Source organism: Sorex fumeus, unplaced genomic scaffold (genome assembly GCF_029834395.1).
Source record: "Sorex fumeus unplaced genomic scaffold, SorFum_2.1 ptg000061l, whole genome shotgun sequence".
Classification (NCBI taxonomy): domain Eukaryota; kingdom Metazoa; phylum Chordata; class Mammalia; order Eulipotyphla; family Soricidae; genus Sorex; species Sorex fumeus.
In genome coordinates, this window is record NW_026606118.1 from 23,972,754 (window position 1) to 23,986,561 (window position 13,808).

General features: G+C 37.1%; 1 non-coding gene across 1 annotated transcript; it reads left to right on the forward strand.

Moving 5' to 3' along the window:
• The first annotated feature begins 6,549 nt into the window (after positions 1 to 6,549).
• LOC130034837 (U8 small nucleolar RNA) lies at positions 6,550 to 6,682 on the forward strand. The gene has a single exon (XR_008794166.1). It is a non-coding gene; the product is annotated as a U8 small nucleolar RNA (small nucleolar RNA).
• The last annotated feature ends 7,126 nt before the right edge of the window (positions 6,683 to 13,808 follow it).

Consider the following 13,808-nt stretch of genomic DNA (forward strand, 5'->3'; position numbering starts at 1 on the left):
CTGGCTGTCCAAATCCTGCTCCAAATCCCGGAGTCTGGGTCCAGGAGCAGCCAAAAAAAAAAAAAGAGGGTGCGAGGATTCAACATTGATTATTGGAGCTACAAAAGCACCAGTGGCCACAGTATAGCCACCCTTTTTATTCTCTCCAGGCTCTCTCTCCAGCTGAGTGTCATTTTTCTTTAATATTTTTGGGTTTGTTTTGTATTTTAGTTTGGGGGCCACCTCCAGTGGGGCTCACGGCAGGCTCTAAGCTTAGGGATCACTCCTGGAGGGGACTAAGTGGCCATATGGGGTCCCTGAGATCGAATCCAGGTCAGCTGCAGGCAAGACCTGGGCCCTTCCAGCGGTACTGTCTCTTCAGTCCCTGCTTTAAGTCTCTTCATCTCTCAAGGGTCTGGACATTGTCACAGCAGCTCCTGGCCTTCTGACAGCAACACTAAGTCACTTGCCTTTACAACTTTCTCCCTCTCTCTCTTCCTTCCTCCCTTCCTCCCTTCCTCCCTCCCTCCCTCCCTCCCTCTCTCCTTCCCTCTGTCTCTCTGTCTCTGTCTGTCTCTTTCTGTCTCTGTTTCTCTGTTTCTGTCTCTCTCTGTCTCTCTGTCTCTCTGTCTCTCTGTCTCTCTGTCTCTCTCTCTCTCTGTCTCTCTCTCTCTCTCTCACTCTCTCTCTTCTCTCTCTCTCTCTCGCAGAATCCTCTCATCTTGGCACAAGGCTCTAAGGGCAGCTGCCCTAGCTCAAAACTGTAACTGTGCTTCTCCAGTAGAGCAACAACTTCTCTGTCATTCCAGGGTGTCACCTCAGCATGCAGTCCTTTTGACAGCTCCTAGTAGCAGCACCCCTTAAGCAGCTCTCTCAAGGGACCACTCATCCCAGCCCCAGAGTCTTAGAGCGCTTGACCATATTATGATGAAGGTAACGAAAACTGCACCCTGCCAGGGCCTCCCTGTTCTGTAAACCTTCATGGAGCTGCCTACAAGTATGGAGGTCCCAAGCTGTTCCCTCGGCCTCACAGCCAAGGTCCAGGCACAAAGGCCTAGCTGTTGTCCTCAGGTTAGCAGACATGCACAGGGCATCACATACAGAGATATTTAATGATTCACTCCTGTATTGGGTCTTGAAATATGTCACCAGACTGTAAGTCTCTTTCGAGCCAAAAGTCCAACTGTTGTAATATGGAGTGAGGCATAAGTTTTTACCAAATGCCCCACAGAAAAGTTTTATTAATCAAAGCTGAGACCTCCCACTTTAGAAGGGGAATTTAGGCAATCCCATAAATTTTCGTTATATTTGTTGAATGTCTACAATTGATTTCTACGATTCTTGATTTCTACAATTACTTCAAAATTGTTGTAGCATAAGGGACTATTCCTCCATGATAAATTCCTCCATGATATTTCTCCATGATAAATCAGAAACCTTCCAGAGTCATCTAGAATTGACAATCTGCACACAAGTCCACTTGGCACACTAAATCACAAGTACTCTATATTCTCTTTCCTGTCTTGAGTTCTAGTGATTTGTGTTGCTAAAATAGATCAACAATCGCCCAAACTCTGCTATTTGAGAGCAAGAAATAGAAATTGAATACACTGTCATAATACGCTAGTGGTCAGATCAATATTAAATTCAAATCTCAAACTTTTTCCTCACTCACACCTGTCTAGTCCAAATAAGAGATGTTTTGTACAAAAATGGATGTGTGGTCCATAGCTAGTGGTACGGTAGAGTAACTCAGAACAAGCTCCTCCATCCACAAACTCACAGCTTCTTGTTTTACAAAGTTTTACAGATATCAGGGAGTATCTCAAAGGTATAGAGCACATGTCTTGCATATGGAACTCCATGTTTAATCCCGGCATGGCACTTTCTGGTCCCCCGAGCACTATTAGATGTAGCAAAGCTCTGATGGGTAAAGTGTAAATAAATAGATAAATTTATTTGTCTGCCCTAAAAATAACAAAAATATACATGTCATTATAAAGCCAGCCTTTGCCTTATAATTATAGAACGTAAAACTAAGTTCCCTAAATTCTGCCTCTTAATGCATAATCCCTCACAAACTTCTACCTGAGAGGAAATAGTAGTTCCAAATTACAATATATTAAATATGATAGTATATGTGATGTTTATATAACCTAGGATATCAATATAAAATTTAGCATAAGGAATGAAAGAAAATTGAGTGATAATTAATGATTCATAAATGTTGATCTATAAATCCATTCATATTGTATTCTATAAATTCTGTTATTGATCAAATCACACTGCTCCATATTATATTGAAGAGTCTGTGACCATTAATGGAGAACATGCTCTCCTCTGAAAATAAGAGTCATTTAGACATAATTAATTAGTATGAGATCATGCTGGAATAAGCTGGGCCCCTAGATTAGTATGACTGGTGTAGTTATAAAGAAAAAAAACTTTGGAATAATAAAGCCAGAGTTTCGAATGATGTTTTTATTAGCCAAGGAATATCAAAGATAGCCACAAATCACCTACAAGCCCTATACTTGTCTATAGTTCTCAGAAAAACCCATTCTGCTTACACTTTGATCTCAAAATTCTGTATCTGAAACATTGAGACATTTCATTTCTGTTGCTTAGGTCATCCAATTTTTGTTGCTCTATTAGGTCAGCTCTAGTAAATTAATGCAGATATTCTTAGCTTAATTTTTTCAGTTTGAGACCGATCATTTAATGAGATTTTATAGAAGTATTTGTTACATTATTGAAAGGTGAATCTTTGCAGCAGTAGAAAATAATAGCAAACCAGAACATTATTATACAAGGCTCATGTTGCCTTTACACTACATGTTCATTGAAGTTTGCTGAGATTCTCCCTACCCATTCAATGACCCAATAGATGTAGTAAAACATTGACGGTTCTAAACAAGCTGTTCACCAGTCAAGATCATATTGCCTCACTTAGTTTCAAAGGGCAGGGAGGAAAAAAAGTCACACAGAGTGTTCCAAGGAAGAGAAAACAAAACATATTTGGATAGACTGATAATGTCCAATTCACCCAAATACAATGTTATCACCAGATTACCTCACACTACTTTGTTTTAGAATTTCTGTTTTCCCTAAAAATCCCTTAAATCACATTAGCAGTCAATCTCCTCCAGCTGAAGCAATCATGATCTGTTGTATGTTTCTGCAAGAATGCTTTCTTGGTTTTTTAGGGTAAATAGAATTATAAAATATGTCATCTACGTTCAAGTTATTTTATCATCTTTATGTTAGTTGTAAAATATTCAAAGCTATATACATAGATTCCAACCACTTAGCTTTGCACTATTATTAGCATGCATTTTATATTTATATCTGCAATTGACTTTATTATAACTTGTATTGTTTCACTTTTAAGAATATATTATCTTTGGGGCTGCAGTGATAGCACAGTGGAAAGGGTGTTTGCCTGGCATGTGGCCAACCTGAGTTCGATTCCCAGAATCCCATATGTTCCCCTGAAGACCTCCAGGAGTAATTCCTAACTACGGAGCCAGAAGTAATCTGGGTGCAATGCTCGGTGTGACCCAAAAAGCAAGCAAGGAAAAAAAAGAATAAATTATCTGGTTGTTTGCTTCAGATCATGATTGCTTCAGCTGGAGGAGATTGCTAATGTGATTTAAGGGATTTTTAGGGAAAACAGAAATTCTTAATTATCTGCTATACTTAAGAGATAATATAGCAGCTAAGGCATTTGCCTTGCATAGTACCAGCCTGTGTTCAATTCCTGGCCAGTCAAAATATGGTCCCCTGGGCCTGCAATATGGTCCCCTAGACCTGCCATGAGTGATCTCTGACCACAGAGCTTGGAGTAATCCCAATTTGGGTGTGATTCCAAACCCAAAATAAATGTTTTCTTTTAAAATACTTAAAATGGAAAAGTTTATAAAATAATAATAATTACCACTATATTACTGTATCACTTCCATCCTATTGTTCATTAATTTACTCAAGCGGGCACACCAGTAGTACTATAGTACTAGAACTCTCCTCCCGTTGTTCATAGATTTACTCCAGCAGGCTCCAGTAACGTCTCACAACAAATTGTAAGACTTGCTGTTATAGTTTTTTGGTATATCAAATATGTCACGGTTAATTTGCCAGGCTTTGTTGTGCAGGCGAGGTATTCTCGGTAGTTTGCAGTGCTCTCTGAGAAGGGTGGAGGAATTGAACCTGGGTTGGCTGCATGCATAGCAAATGCCCTATCCTCTGTGCTATCACTCCAGCCAGTAACGTCTCTATTCCTTCCAGCCCTGAGATTTTAGCAACCTCTTCTTAGTCTTTTCCCAATGATTGGAGGCTGTTTCAGAGTCAGGGGAATGAGACAATAATAATTATAATAAAAATAATGTATGCAATTAGATTTAAATAAAGGGTCAATTATATATTGAAAATAACTGAATTTTTAATAGGTAATTTAATATTCTTAAGCATACTTATTTTTAATAATGAAAAAACAGAAGCTTATAGTATTATACTATAATGCAAATTCAAAAAATAAATAGACAAATAAACTTTAATTTGACTAAATGCTTGAGCGACCATGTTCCAAAGGTTATTTTTTTATGGGGGGGGGGTTGTGTTTTTGTTACGACATCTGGCTTGCTCTTGGATGACTCCTGGTTCTGTGTTCAGGGATGAGTCCTGGTGGTTGTTTGGGGTAATACATCTGGGACTGGAGTGTAAACCCAGGTTGCTTATGTACAAGACACACAAAGCATTACATAAAAGCAAGATATCAAAATTGTACCAAAAAAAGAAAAAACCTGCTAAACATAATCTAAATAGCTTGGAGCGATAACACAGCAGGCAGGGCGTTTGCCTTGCACGTGGTCAACATGGCTGACCCGAGTTCGCTTCCTCCAGCCCTCTCAGAGAGCCCGGCAAACTACGGAGAGTATCTCACCCGCACAGCAAAACCTGGCAAGCTGCCAGTGGCATATTCAATATGCCAAACACAGTAACAACAAGTCTCTTCTGTATTCCAAGATTTGTTCCTGAGTCTCTGGGATTATAGCCATTAAGCAGCTTGATCAGGAGCCAGAAAGGCAGTTTGTGGGCGGCGACTCGAGGTCTCATTGGGATGGGGAGGAAAGAGCCGGCCCCAACCCCATCCCGTGAGGCCCCACGTGTCTTGTCACTGCAGGCCCAAACCTGACTGTCCAATAGCCTCTGGAGGATAGTGGCTACTGGGCCTCCTACAGGGAGCAGGCAGAGGGACAGCACCCTTTCCCCTCTGAGGTGGACTGGCGACAGTAACTTACTGCTGGGTCCGGACGCATTTCTGCCAAAAGCCATTGGGTTCCAAGATTTGTTCCTGAGTCTCTGGGATTACAGCCGTTAAGCAGCTTGATCAGGAGCCAGAAAGGTATTTTGTGGGCAGAAACTTGAGGTCTCATAGGATGAGGAGGAAAGGGCTGGTTCCACTCCCATCCCATGAGACCCCACACGTCTCATCACTGTAGCCCCAAAACTGATTGTCCAGTGGCCTCTGGAGGATGATGGCCACTGGACTGCCAGGGGAAACAGGCCAACGTACAAAACCTATTCCCACCTGGGGTAACCTGGCACCGGTAATCTACTACAGGGACCAGATACATTCCTTCCAAAAGCCATTGGGTTTTGAGATTTGTTTCTGGGTCTCTGGGATCATGGCCATTAAGCAGTTTGATCAGGAACCAGAGAGGTAATGCCTCCAATTATATAGCTGAGCTTGGAGGTGTTTTGTGGGTGTATCTCCCACATACCTAATTTTGGCCAATTACTTTCTTGGTAAACTTTGCCCCAAGTTTTTGGGGTCTGGCCAAAGGCACAGCAGCAATTTTGGGGTATCTGGAAGTCTGAAGGCGCCATCAGTCTACTGATGCACTTGCCTCACAGGTAAAGATTGACCTGCTGGCGGCACCATATCCCCCTCAAAATAGCTTTAAATTTAAAATAATATTAAACTTTTTTATTCTTCTCATAAAATTTTTTCCAATGGCAAATCCAAATATAATTAACAGTACATATAATCTAGAATTTTACTCAATAACTTGTCTACTAGAATAAGATATATGAACTCATCATTCTTCATAATATTTCTATGACTAGATATAAAATTTTGGCCCACACATGCATTAGCCAGTAACCTAGCCAATTCAGAGAATCCCAGATTTTCAAAGATGGTGCAGTATACAGTCTTAAAAACTAGTTAGTAATATGAAAGGTCAAAGTATCCCCAAAGAGACCACCCATGACTAGATATTTTCAGTGATATTGATGATGATGGCATGCTCCAGAGACTCTCTGAACATGACTAGGGATAAGGCAATAGTGAAAGAACTCCTTAGGCATTGGTAAGTCACCGGCCCTAACACTTTGAAGGAATTCATGCATATAGAGTACAAAGATTTATTTGACCACCAGCATAAAAGAAAGAAATGCACATCTTCCAACCATAAAATGGATGTGTACACACATTAACACTGATAATATATGTTAAAGGGAACATTTTCCGTAATGGTCAACAACTTTAAGTAAAGAAAATCAAACCAAGCATCAGGTAGGATGACCTTTACCTGTTTCTCGATTTAGAGGCAGATAGAATATGACGACTGGATATCTAATGATTAGTGATTAATATTTCTGCATAATTAGGCTCACAACACCCTAATTGCTCCTATCTGATTCTTTAAAAGAAGAAACAAATCAACACATTAATGAATAACAAACTGTGGCATATAATAGAACGCTTCTCAGAATACAAAGAAATAAATTGTTTATGTGATATGAATATATGTGTATTTGCATATATTTACACAAATGAAACAATCCAGAAGACAAACCAAAGAATGACAAGCTACAGGAGGAAGAGACTACATATAATGTGAGTCAAATATCAGGAAATTCTAGTAAGATTGATCTATTTATTTTTAGTACAGGCAAAGCTGAAGTGATATAAATAAGATCAGTAGTTGTGTGATGTGGTAATAATGCTCTAAATCTTTATTATATAATTGTCAAAACACATTGAGCTTAATGAATTCAAGTGCATGTCTTTTATTGTATGTAAAATATGCTTCAGTAAAATTCATTTGTGATATTTTTCATTGCTAATCACTCTGTATAATCTAATAACAGCCAGCAAGGAATATTTTCAATTCTCATTCTAAGGTCTATAATATTTTACTTATTGTGACTTTTAAAATGTTATCAAAATTTAAAGACCTTCTCTTTCTTTTAAGTGTTGTGTGATCCTTACAAAGTCATACTACTCAATTAATTAATAGGGATAGAGCATAGTTATATCTTGATATGAACCTACATATGTGATAGGAATACAGAGAACTATTGAGTAACATTGGTTTGTTCTTGCTCTACCCATAGAGAACTTAGGTTTATTGAGTTACTCTCACAACAGTGCCCCTAAGGCACACTGAATTCCACCAAGCACTAATAATCCTATATTGCTTTTCTCTTTCCTTTATGTCACTTGCATAGTTTAGAAATATCCTTTTTGTAAACACACAAAAAGACAGTTCATGCTATGCTTTGTAATGAGGGAGTTGAGGGAGTTAATTGACTACAAAACAATATTTACTCCTGGGCAACCATATTTACTTGACTTAAGCCTCAGTTGCCCTTAGTTCCTAGTACTCCAAAATCAGGGTCCCGACAAAGGGACTAGATGGACCCAGGGCTAGCTCTAAGCTACCCTGGCACCAAAAGGAGATAAGCTAAGCACCATAAGTATAAGTTAAGAACATAGTCATGGAACAAACTACATACTGAACCGAAAAGAAGTAACTGAATAAGCACCCTGTTGGAGTTAGGAAAGACTAACCTTGCCTGAGTGCTATAGGCTGCAATAAATAGTGAGATGTTCCCAGGAAGAGCCAACCTTTAAGCTTAATATATCACTTACTGTGTTAATACAAAATAGCTAGAAATATATTAAGAAGTAAATTTATTATGATTGCTTAAATAAATTACTAGCTGAAGAAAGGATAAAGAAATACACACTGAATAGAATCCCCCCCTTGTGCAGATCTCCCAGTAATCTGGAGTGCTGAACCCTCATAAGAGATTCTGTCCTTGAGTGAATCCCCTAGAACTTTCCCTCGAAGAGTGGCTTTACATGTGTTTGTTGTTACGACAATGTTCAACCAGACCTACGTGTACCCCACCATTCATGATTTCTATATAACTATGCTGTAAGTGGAAAGAGGGGTAGTGGACTTTGAGGTCAACGAGGAGACTAGGATGATGGAACAATGATGACAGGGACTACAACCAAAACTATGACAACTAAACTCTAAGGAGAGAGATCGAACTAATCTGGGGAGGTGAGAAAAATAAGTTTACTACCAACCATCCTGGAGTCATGTTTTTCTGTTCCCTGAGTCCTTCATCTGTTCATTGTCTGTGGGCCAGACAAGTGAATGGCTCTCAGCCACCAAAAGCAGGAGTCCCACGCATACCCCTGTGTTTTCTTGTAAAACTCACACTTGCTGACAACCCTATTCATACACTGCATTTCTCATTTACACTGTAATTTTCATATACCTTTTTAACCTACATTTTCATACACTATTCTCTTTTAAATACACTATACTTATCAGGAGCAATAGCACAGTGGGTAAGCCTTGAACGCGGCCAACCAGGGTTTGATTCCTTTGTCCCTCTCGGAAAGTCTGACAAGCTACTGAGAGTATCCCACCCTCACAACAGAGCCTGGGAAGCTCCCCATGGCGAATTCAATATACCAAGAACAGTAACAAGTCTCACAATGGAGATGTTACTGGTGCCCGCTCAAGCAAATGGATGAACAATGGGAGGACAGTGCTACAGTGCTACATACTTATCTGATTCAAAAAGCCAAAAACTTTTAAATGTAACTCTTCTTTAGCCAAATTTTGATTTATTTTTCTTTTATCTTGTTCCAAGAAGAATCTTTCAAATTTTATGTCCATTTATTTTGTTTGTTGTTTGTTTTACTCATAGCATCACACTGAAAAGTCATTGCAGTTAGACCCATACAATAGAAGCCTGGAATAAATCACAGTAATTTGGACTAATCCAATAACAAAGAACAAACACAGTCTCAGGTATGTCCTTAACTTGCATTCTTATTTTACTATTTAGAGGCAAAATATTAGAATAAGTAATTAATATGTTGGATGTGGACCAACAGAGATTCCCTCCATATCTTTATCTTATGACATTATACTCAAATGGGGAATCCCTGAAGCATCAGTTTTTTTTTATGTTAGACTTATTGTGTAGGCAAAATGAAATTTGGTAGAGATGGTAAGAGTATGGAGAATGATTTGAAAAAGTTTTGATAACTGCCTCTATTAGATATGTTTTGCTTTTCTCTATACAATCTTAATACTGGAGATTGATTTCATAGATTATGCCTAATCCATGGTATAATTGCCTGCTAAGAGAAGATGAAATACTGATGATGTAACAATTTTTTCTCCTTCTGTACTGTTTTGTTCTTTCTAAAAAGGAAATTATGTGGGGGTTGGGGAAATCTGTTGGAAATTTGGAGTTTTTTACACCAAAGAAGCTAATAAACTTCCTAAACTGCAGAATATTTATTAATCACTCTGAGGTAAAAATAAAAGACTAAAGAAGGTATTTTATTTTCTTTTGCCAGAAATTTCAGATGAACTCTAGTACAATACCTAAGAGAGCCCAATTCAGTAATTCTCAAGCTTACTATAGATAAAAGACACCAATTGTTGCCTTTCAACTTCATACTGCCGTTTTATTTCTCTAACTGCCAGCCATTCATTATAGTTTGTATGTTTTTGGCTGATGTTTATTATTTTTATCAATCAAAACCAGATTTTGTAGTACTAATGACTTCCACCAAGAGTTTAATGAATCTATTCTTGGTAGTTGATTACTTATTATATCATGCCTATTGAATCATCTTTAAACAAATGAGTTCTAACTTCATTTGTATTTCTTATCTCAAATGAATAAAATTGCCATAAACCACTTGAGCATTTCTTTTCTTGTATATATTCTTTTTATTGTACCTCAAATGAATAATTTTCCTAGCAAATAATTGGGACTATTATTTATTTGCATATGTTTTTCTTTATTAAGGTAACATAGGTTTAGAAGAGCATAAATGTTTACGTTTCAGAGTGGCACTGTGACCACAACATACCCTCAACCAACATGCCAGTATTCTTCCTATTGTCCATAAGAACCTTTCCTTCTGTTCAAACCTACCTTAAAAAGACCTCAGTTCAAGCTTCAGAGTTGAAGGATTTTCACTCGATATTGTCTATCCTCTTTCTTGATTTCTATAATTGTATTTCTCCTTCTTACTTACTCTAATTAAGTTGAGCCACCTTAAATCCACATCATTGCAAAATACAAACCTCTTATGTCTTCTTTTAGCTTACTAATATTCCACCGCATAGATGATATATAAGACAATGGTATCTGTTCCTCTTTATCCATTTATCCACTCATCTGCTATTGGGCACTGGAGTTATTTCCAGTTCTTGACTATTGTAAATAGTGTTTCAATGAATGTCAATGTGCAGATACCTTTAAATTAGTGTGTGTGTGTGTGTGTGTGTGTGTGTGTGTGTGTGTGTGTGTTTGTCTGTCTGTCTGTCTGTATCTCTGTGTATGCATTAGATACCATGCTGGAGCATAGGATATTCTATTTAATTTTTTTCATCCATACTGCTTTACATAGGGATTAAACCAGTTACATTCCCACGTAAAATATATCAGAGTTCCTTTATTGCCACCCCTGATCTTACCACCAGATCTTACTCTCTCTGGATTTTTTGCTTAGCTTATTCTCACAGGTGTGAAATGCTATCTAACTATAATTTTAGTTTGGAATTCCCTGATATTCACTGAAAATGTAGATATTTTTCATGTAACTGTTATATATCTGTCTATATTTGGCAAAGAGTCTCTTCAGCTATTTCCCATTTTTTATGGTAGTTTGTTATTATCTTTGCTGTTTATGGTGGTGATAAATTTTAAGAGTGCTTATATTTTATCTAACATAGATATTAGCTCATTCTCTATTACAATTGCAATTTCTCTCATACAAGTAGAAGCTTTTGTTACATTGACAGCTTCTTTTGCAATATAGAACCTTTTTTCGTTTGATGTATTTCATCTGTTTTATTTTCCTTTTTTTTTTTTTTGTCAATGGAGTCAAGTCGCTGAAGACACCTGGGCTGACTCATGGGCTGTTTTGTCTATATTTTGTGCAACCTATCTTATAGATTTTTATTTACATCCAAATATTTTCATACATTTTATTTACATATATATATTTGGGTTTGGGAGGCCACATTTTATATATATATGTATATATATATATATATATATATATATATATATTGGGTTTGGGAATGTGCTGAGGGCACATTCCTGGCTCTTTTCTCAGGGATCATTTCTGCCAGGTCTCCTGGGACTATTTGGGATCCTGGGGACCAAACCCTGACTAGTATTATGCAAGGCAAGTGCCCTACCTGTTGTACTATTGTCTAGTACCAAACATTTAGAACTTAATCCTAAACATATGGCCTTGTGAAAAAAATTAAATTAGTCCTTCCATGGGCTGGCCTGTGAATATTTGTACACATGAAATGATTTATGCTTAAAAAAGTAAATTCACTTTCGTTGTGTTAATCTGTTTTATTTCTATGCACATAAACAGTATGTTTTTTAGTTTCTAATTTCATAAATCTAAGAGTGTCTTTGTTGCTAATAAATCACTTGGGAATTCTGTGATTTATTAGCTTGGAATGCTGATTTTTAATTTCCTCTTTTTGATTAATTTCCAAAAGCTAGAAATAATCACAAATTTTGTACATCAAATTCTTCCCTAACTAAGGTTAATAATGTAGTAAAGATTTGGTGAGGTGGAACTAATGGATTTTAAGGATTAGAAATGATAAAATCACATGAGAATATTTGGAAAAGGTCTGTTATTCTCCTGAATCAAATTTCTAAACATGTAAATTTGTTATTGTAATCTGAAACCAATCTTTGTAATTGTGTTTATTCTGTTTCTGGATCATGCAGTTTTCAAAAAAAAATATTCATCAATAGGATAAGAACAAGTAAAATTAAAGCAACTTTGCCATTGTTCATATTGAAAACACCTCTGAAGACTAAATAGCAAATGAGGCCTAAAATGAACAGTCAGCTTAAACTCAGCAGGAGAGATCCTCAGAGGGAGACAGATTTGGAAACTAACACTTTTCCATTTGCTGCATCTCTACAGAGGTGTAAATTTCTAGAAAGTCACACAGACTGCTTAAATAGGAAAACCCGCAGAGCAAATAAAATTCCACTCTCCGGGTTATCACAGACTCCTGTCCTTTTCATGGACTGGAACATCTTATTTCTTATCAGCATGCTATATTTGTCAAGATTACATATCTCGTTAGGGTGATTACACTAAATTCTAAGTAAACAACTGCTCAATCAGCTTTTTATAAGAAAATTGATGATGTCATATATGTGCAGGATTAGAAAAAGCACAAGATCGTGGCATTGTTGACAACTGTTGGCAGAGTGGAGAATGTTGGTTCCAATAAAACACTGAACAATGCAAGTCTTTTCATGCACTCTAATTTACTCTTTCATCTAAACTTGAAGCTACAGATCTTTTGGTGTTGAATTACTAAGTTGCTTTTTTTCTGTAAGATATTCTGGGATTATTGTTAATGAGCATAATAATTATGATAGCAGCATATATAAATTTCTAAATGTATACTACATGCATTTTTCTAAATGCAAACTACATGTCAGTCTAGACCTGAATCTGGACTTAAAGTATATTCTTCTCACTCCACCTGTGAGTTTTATCTTCATCTAATTATTAACATATAAAAGTTTATATAACCAAATCAATAAGCTTATGCTATGAAACTGACAAAACATAGAGGAGCTACATACAGGTCAACTTTTTATAAATCCAAAATCCATCATGCCATTCTCCATTGTCATTATTATCACTCTCATTAATAGATTACTCTAAAGAATTAGTAATAGGTGCTGAAGAGATAGTACAGTAAGTAGGGCACTTGGCTTGAATACAGTTGAACTGGGTTCTATGTATGTATCCCATATGGTTCCCCTGAGCATCACCAGGAGTAATTGCTAAGAGCAGAAACAAGAATGACACCTGAAGATTGCCAAGTATGGCTCCCCTAAAACAATAAAGAATTGATTATGTGCAAATGGTTATTGATGTCATGTTCTGAGAGGTTTAAGGATTCTGATATTCTTGACATGGGATAGAAAAGTTCAAAATTGGAAGCAGGAAGACAAGTACAGCCAGTAAGCTGTGCTCTTATGCAGCTGATGCAGGTTTGATCCCTGGCACCCATATGTTCCTGAACATAGCCAGGAATGATCCTTGAGCAGGAGTAAATTTGGCTGTGAGGTGTGGCTCCAAAAATTTTCAAAATTGAGAATTATATAAATAGGATGATAAAAAATCTCTTTCGGGGCAAATTAAAATTATTTATTGGTGTGTAAGAATAAATGTCAACATTTTTTCAAAAAAAAAGACCTATGGTTTGCTGATGGCTGTGAAATGAACATTGAGACTTTTTATTTTGAGACTTTAAATGATCATACCTTGTATGCCAAATCTGGATAGCCATTTACTATTGTCAATAAATTTTCACAGGAACAGCACCTAAACCACTCCTTCACACTTTCTTTATATACACATTTGGGGCATTAGTTAGCACTGGGTATCCATAATGTAGACCTTTCCATATCAGGTCAAGGAAACTTAAGGA